Source organism: Hyaena hyaena, unplaced genomic scaffold (genome assembly GCF_003009895.1).
Source record: "Hyaena hyaena isolate Hyena2069 unplaced genomic scaffold, ASM300989v1 scaffold_238, whole genome shotgun sequence".
In the NCBI taxonomy this organism is placed as follows: domain Eukaryota; kingdom Metazoa; phylum Chordata; class Mammalia; order Carnivora; family Hyaenidae; genus Hyaena; species Hyaena hyaena.
The window spans coordinates 286,257-292,830 of NW_024080870.1; the positions used below are offsets into that span (position 1 = coordinate 286,257).

The 6,574-nt window shown below is 45.8% G+C and overlaps 1 long non-coding RNA gene across 1 annotated transcript; it reads left to right on the plus strand.

Annotated features, from left to right (window-relative positions):
• The first annotated feature begins 480 nt into the window (after window positions 1-480).
• Window positions 481-5,949, plus strand: LOC120239844. Its single transcript, XR_005530524.1, has 3 exons — window positions 481-655; window positions 4,404-4,691; window positions 5,773-5,949. It is a non-coding gene; the product is annotated as an uncharacterized LOC120239844 (long non-coding RNA).
• The last annotated feature ends 625 nt before the right edge of the window (window positions 5,950-6,574 follow it).

Here is a 6,574-nt window from a genome sequence, read left to right on the forward strand (position 1 = left end):
GTGCCTATTAAGTATCTAGTATCTACTATCAGCTGCTCCCTAATAACTGGTCATTATAGGTATTATTATTTCATTTCATCCTTAATAGTCCCTGTGAGATGAATGATATGCCACTCCGTCCACGGTTGGAGGAACAGAGCAGGGCAGTGAAGGGCATTGCCCAGCCACACCACCAGGAAGCAACAGAGTGCAGGTTCTCCACTGCGTGCGGTCCTGACACGGCCGTCAATCTCCCTCTCTCGGTGTCTGACCCTGACTGCCAATCCCTGATCCCTCCCACAGTCGTTGTGATTGGCTCAGGGATGGGCACATGACCTGGGCTGTCAATCACACTCCGTGGCTCTGTGACACAGGCCAGCCAGGCCCCAATCCCTCCCACAGCTATTATGATTGGCTCAGGGCTGGGCACGTGACCCCGGGCAGGACCAATCGTTACCCCCTGACGTTAATCCGAGAGATGGGCGCTTTCTGCCTCACAGCTCCTGGCAGCCATCTTGCTTACCATGGGGAGGTTCCCCTTGTGAGGAATGATGTGTGGCCGAGACGAGCCCGTTTGAGAAATGCAGGGTCAGAGCGACAAAGTCCTCACAACGCACTGGAGTCCCAGGGATGACACAGATGCCGATCTATGTACATTTCCTTTGGCCCGTTTGATGTGAGTTTGTGTCACAACCGCAGCCATCTTGAATGAAACGGCGTCCACGTGCATTTGCTTTTTTGTGAGTGTGCGCATGCGTGTGTGCATATAAAACACATCTGCACCTGAGCCACCATAAGGGTGGTGATCAAGTCCATTTGTCTAAATATCAGAACCTGTAGGGGCGCCTGGGTGGCTTAGTCGGTTCGCTCAGGTCATGATCTCGCGGTTCGTGGGTTCGAGCCCCGCGTCGGGCTCTGCGCTGACTGCCAGCTCAGAGCCTGGAGCCTGTTTCAGTCTGTGACTCCCTCTCTCTCTGACCCTCCCCTGCTCACGCTGTCTCTCTCTCTCTCTCTCCTAGAAATAAATAAAACATTAAAAAATTAAAAAAAAAATAAATATCAGAACCTGTAATGGAACTAGATTAGGAAGCAGGGTGAACAGTAGTGGAAAGAGACGTTTAAAGCAGATTCTGAAATCCCTGAAGAAGGCAGTTTAACCTGGAAACGCTGACATAAGGTAAACCACAGAAGCACAAACGGCCCCACTATAATTAGTTTACCTTCCAGTTTTATCCGAATTCAACTCCTGAGGACTCTGGCTGAGCATTCCAAGAGGCACAGAGCCTCGGTCACCGGTGTCATGGCCACGAGTCTCCGCAGAAGTGCTGTTGACTCAGCTCACTGCACGCTGCGGCCTGGAGGCTTGCTAACAGCGGTGTGCACTTCCCTCGTGAGCCCCAGACCCCAGATCCCCGTCCTGGGGAGACCAGTCAGCAGGCTGTTTAATGAAGGCAGAGCACAGGGCTGGTGGGGCATCTGTAAGTGGAGCGAGGGGGAAGATCTGCGTGCAAAGCAAGCCTGAATACAGTACGCGGCTGCTGTTTAATTACATCCAGCTCCGGAGTCCTTTGCTGGTGGGAAGGCACCAAAGTGGTATGCACATGCACGCGCATGCACGCACAGCGCGCACAAAGGATGAAAAGAAAAAAGAAAATCCATGCCAGGCATTCACAATGCAGCTCCTGATTGATTAGCCGGCAACCTCCAAAGTCAGCGATGCCAGCAATCCAAGTCTCTGCAAGCTGCAGGCTTCTCTTTCAGGAAAAAGAAAAAGGAAAAGAAAGACGGATGCAAGCTCTCTTCTTTCTTAGAAATAGCTGCGAAATAAAATCATAAGAAGATAAGAAAATGTGCTGGTCATACATGACAGGGAAGGGGAACTGAAAAAAAGAGGGACAGTGTATCACCATGCGGTCCATGCAAATGGCACCCAGTAGAGTTGTGAAGTGCACAACATCCTTAATTGGGTGTGGAGGATCTGGATAAGAGGAGAAAAAGTCAACATTTTCTGCCTGCCCAGTGCCCAGTTGCTTCCAATGCCATTTCCAATGTCCTTATCTTCATACGTGTTTCTAAAAATTCCTAATTGCCCCTGTTTCCTTACCTGTAACAGAGGGTGTTGGGCCAGAAGCTCTCAAAAGAATCGCCAACTCTAGGAATTTATTAGTTATATCTTTGAGATGGAAAAGATCTATGAAGTACGGCTGGTCCAGTCCCATATATTTCAAACTCATGAGATTAGTATAGTTTATTGATTAAGGATGTAGAGTTTGGAGGTAGAATGAACTGAGACGGAGTCCCATCTTTTCTAATTCCCTATGTGATTAAATAAATCCTCCCCCTCCCCAACAAAATCTCTACTTTCTTATCTGTAAGAGGGGATGAAAACATAATCCCAGATCATAGAGCTTTCATGAGCATTCAATAAAATAAAGCATGTAAACTATGAGCTCATGCTGGCCTGTGGTTAGCATCTAATCGATGTGGCTCTTGTTACCATTAATACAATTATGCTCATGCTTCATATGAAGTGATATGGGTCCCCTAGCTGGTAAGAAGATGGGGGAGTATCCCTTTTAGTACTATTTACACTTGTCATTGACCCACGAAATGACCACAAGGAGGGCAGATAAAATTTCCTCCAGGGAAGAAGGAAAGTGGTATGGCCCCCATCCTCACCCCACCCCCACCCCTACAGCTCCACCATACTAGCCATGGGATCTAAAGGAATAAATTACTGCATTCATAGCTGCATTTTCGGCATCCTGAGAAGTCCCTGAGTCCTCCAAAACTTCCCATCTAATGAAGAGACCTGAAATGTCTACCACTAAGGGTTTCATCCCTTAGATGAAGACTACTCTCCATTAAAAGCCAAATATCCATGGGAGAAGAGTTACTGCAAATGAAAAATAACCTAAAAGCAGCTTTGACTGAAGGAGGAAAACTGAAATACTAGAAAAGGGAAATAAGCAACGCATCCACAATAGGTGGTAATAAGGGACAGGAACTCTGCTTTTGCCCAGTTTCCCCCTTGCCAAGGGATGATGTGAGTCTGCAGAGGATACACACTAGTATTCATGTCTTCTGGCCATGAGCTTAAGTTCAGTGAACTTTCAGAAAATTCAAAGAAACCTAATTCTATCCCCCTGAATAAATAGGGTCCCAGAAGGAGTTAAAAACTGTCTCAGGTCACACAGCAAGTTGGATAGAGGCACTCACGCTCCCAAATGTTTGACCACATGTTCTTGGCATGAAATCATGAATCTCCTCACATCGTCCTTCTCGTAAAGGAGAGTCAAGGTACAAGAGAAATGAGTCCAAGTCTTACAGTGCTGGCAGAGAGTAAGGACTCCAGAGCTATGCCCAAGGGCCCCCAACCACCACCATCCTTCCCCCCAAAGACCGGCGCCAAAAACAAAGGCAATACTTCCACTGATGAATCCCAAGATGTAGGCATGGAGTTTTAAGATCCAAGTCCTGATGGCTGTGTGACTTTGGCCGAGTTACAAAACTTCAACTGACAAACTACAGGTATGGTCCTCCCCATTTTAAAGAGTGACTGGAAGATTAATGGGAGGAAACACGAGGAATATTCTGTCAGCTTCTAGGAGGTGCTGGGTCAATGTTTCTGTTTTGTTTTGTTTTTCTGTTTCTGAAATCTCCTTTTCTCTGATTCTTGACCTTATATTTAGAGTAAGCCCACTTTAAAGTACCTTCCCCCACCCCCAACTTCCTACCCCTCTTCAGTTTTCCCAGATATCCAGCACTCCAAAGTTCTGATCGAGGAGCCTCACATCTATGTGTATTTGACAAATGAATCTATTTATTTTCATTTCTATTCTGCACGATGCGTGCCAGTCTGCAATATCTTCACAATCCTATCTTGTGAAGAATACCTGAAGGTACCTTTCTGATTGACTTCCTCCATCTAAATGCAGATTTGTGCTAAGCCAGTAAATAATTTGTAACAATTTGCATTGAGTTTATGGTTTCTCTAATCCAGCCCTGATCATTTGTAAATTGTTTCCATTCATGTGCAGATCAACTGTAATAAGACTGCTAATAAAAGAGTGGTTAATAAAATTTATAATGGAAAGACAAAGCATAATTTAGAGGCGGGTATTTTTGACACAAGGGCTTTTCCGGGCTGTAGGCAAAAGCAGATTAATAAAATTCTATTTGTTTTTATTTTACATTCTAAAGAATACTTCATGGTGAAATGTGGTCTTGAATCCATTTTCTGCCTCCTGGCCTTGACTGATGTTCGTGAATGATAGGGTTTTCCCCAGCCTTGAGAAACTTTTCCAGTAAAGACAGCCTCTCAGGAACTCAAGGCTGGTGGTTGGGAAGGAGACTAGGGGTTGGTATGCATTCGCCGGTTCATTCATTCAAGAACCACTGTATGATGGCCTGTTTTGTTCCAGATACCATGGCAGGTCACGGACATACCAACATTGAGGGTAACAGGGCTACTTCCCTCCACGAACTGACAAACTGCTGACCATCGAGACTCTTTATGTGCCCAGAAAAGCACCTAGTACATAGTATGTGATTAATAAATGTTTCTGAAACAAATGAGTCTGCTATCAAACCTTGCTGCAGTCACCCACCACTCTGGAACTCCAGGACTGGAAACAAAGTCTACTTAGCTGAAAGAATCACAAAATCGTTAACTAATCTCCTGCCGTGTGTCATATCATAGGACTCCTCAGGTAAGTCCCAGACCAAATATGACTACACAAGACAGGTTTTCATAAAGATTCATGAATTCTCCTAGTTGGTAAGTACGTGAATGGCCATTCTTCTTTAGGTCTGTTTAGGGAGATGGAGTCTGGGAGTATCATCCTCACAGAGATTCTTCCAAATGAATGGAGGCTTTATGAGAGAGGACTGAGGTCGTGTCTGCAAAAAGGCTCATCTGTCAGACTTTAAACCTGAGTCTTATTATTTGGTCCCTTGTTACCATTGTGTCCAGACCCCTAACTTCATATTCCCCACCCCAGGAAAAAGAGTACTTCTTGTGTCTGTTCCTGCTACCCTTGTTTTCTGCTCCTACAGAACCAGCTCATTCTTCCTTTTAAATTACCCTGTATCGGGGCGCCTGGGTGGCTCAGTGGGTTAAGCGCTAGACATTGGCTCAGGTCATGGCCCCACGGTTTGTGGGTTCAAACCCCACGATGGGCTCTGTGCTGAGAGCTCAGAGCCTGGAGCTGCTTCAGATTCTCTGTACCCCTCGCCCTGCCCCTCCCCTGCTCACTCTCTCTCTCTCTCTCTTTTTCTCTCTCTCTCTAAAAAATAAACATTTAAAAAATGTTTTTAAGAATCACACTGTACTGAGTGCCCAAAAGGAAGAGTGGAATTCCCCCGCAGAGGAGAAGTCAGAGGGCATATTCTTGGAACAGAAAGCCCATCGCCACCATGGGCCTGACACGTCAAGTTTTTCATGGGACCACAGCATGACCAAATGCGGTCCCGGGTGGCGGCTGCCAAAGTCCTGTTGTAGGAAGATGACCTCAATTTCCCGTTCTGTCAGTCAGGCCATCTTTCCAAGCCCCAAGTCTAATTCAGAAGCCTTCTGTACACTTCAAATTCACCCCGTTTTGCCCCTGAGGCTCAGAGACTTGAGCCAATAGCTTCCACAGCTGCCTTTCTCTTTCAGTGCTTTTTATAGAATAAGGAGTGATTGAGAGGAGGAATAGCGGATCAGAAGGAGACAGTGAAATGTCATCAGCATTACATAATTTGTACTATCACTTGTCAACACTGATCCCCTTACCACTATCCCTTTGACAGATGGACGAGGCAGGATTGTGGAATACTAAGAAGTAAAAGACGGGATAAAAAGACAACCATGTTTGATTACCCTCTGCAGTCGAAGGATTTGAAAGTCATGACACTGGTTATTACTACGGTCTTTGGAGAGATGAACAGAAACTTAATCTATCTAATAAAATTGCCTCAAGAGATAAACTTAATCTAAACTTTCTTTCAGCTATCTCACACTATAATCTAATGGATTTTTCTTGCTCTCCATTGCAGCACAAGACAGCTGGGTAGAAGATAGACCCACCACGTTAATTAATCCACTTCACTCTTGTCAAATGGACATGGCGTGCGAAACAGAAGCTGGTGCTTCTGAATGTATTGGAGTCCCATATTTAGTAGAACCCGTCTGATGAGACAATCACAGCCCTTCAGGCTGGGGAGGTTACGAGAATGCCAATGGGTGTGATTGCAGAACTTTGAGAAGAGTATGATGGGGTCATAAGGGTTAAAGGGCGGATCCAGAGATAGCCAAATGCCTGCTTTTAAGACTTTCTGAGCTATCATTATAGGAAAAAGCATGGGAGTGAGGAGAGAGAAGTGGTCATCATATGCCAGGGCTGTGCTGGACCCCGGAGAAACAAAGGTATGTGACAGAGAGCCTGCCCTCACACAGATGATAGTCCAGCCCAGAGATTGTCAATTTAAAAAGCACATTTCCTGGTATGTATATATGCTGGTTGACTTCTGGTGGGAAGAAGAAGGGCTTGGGGAATAGTGTTGTGCTGGGTCAGTCACCTGCCTCCTGACCTTTGCCAGGAAGAGCTTGGTC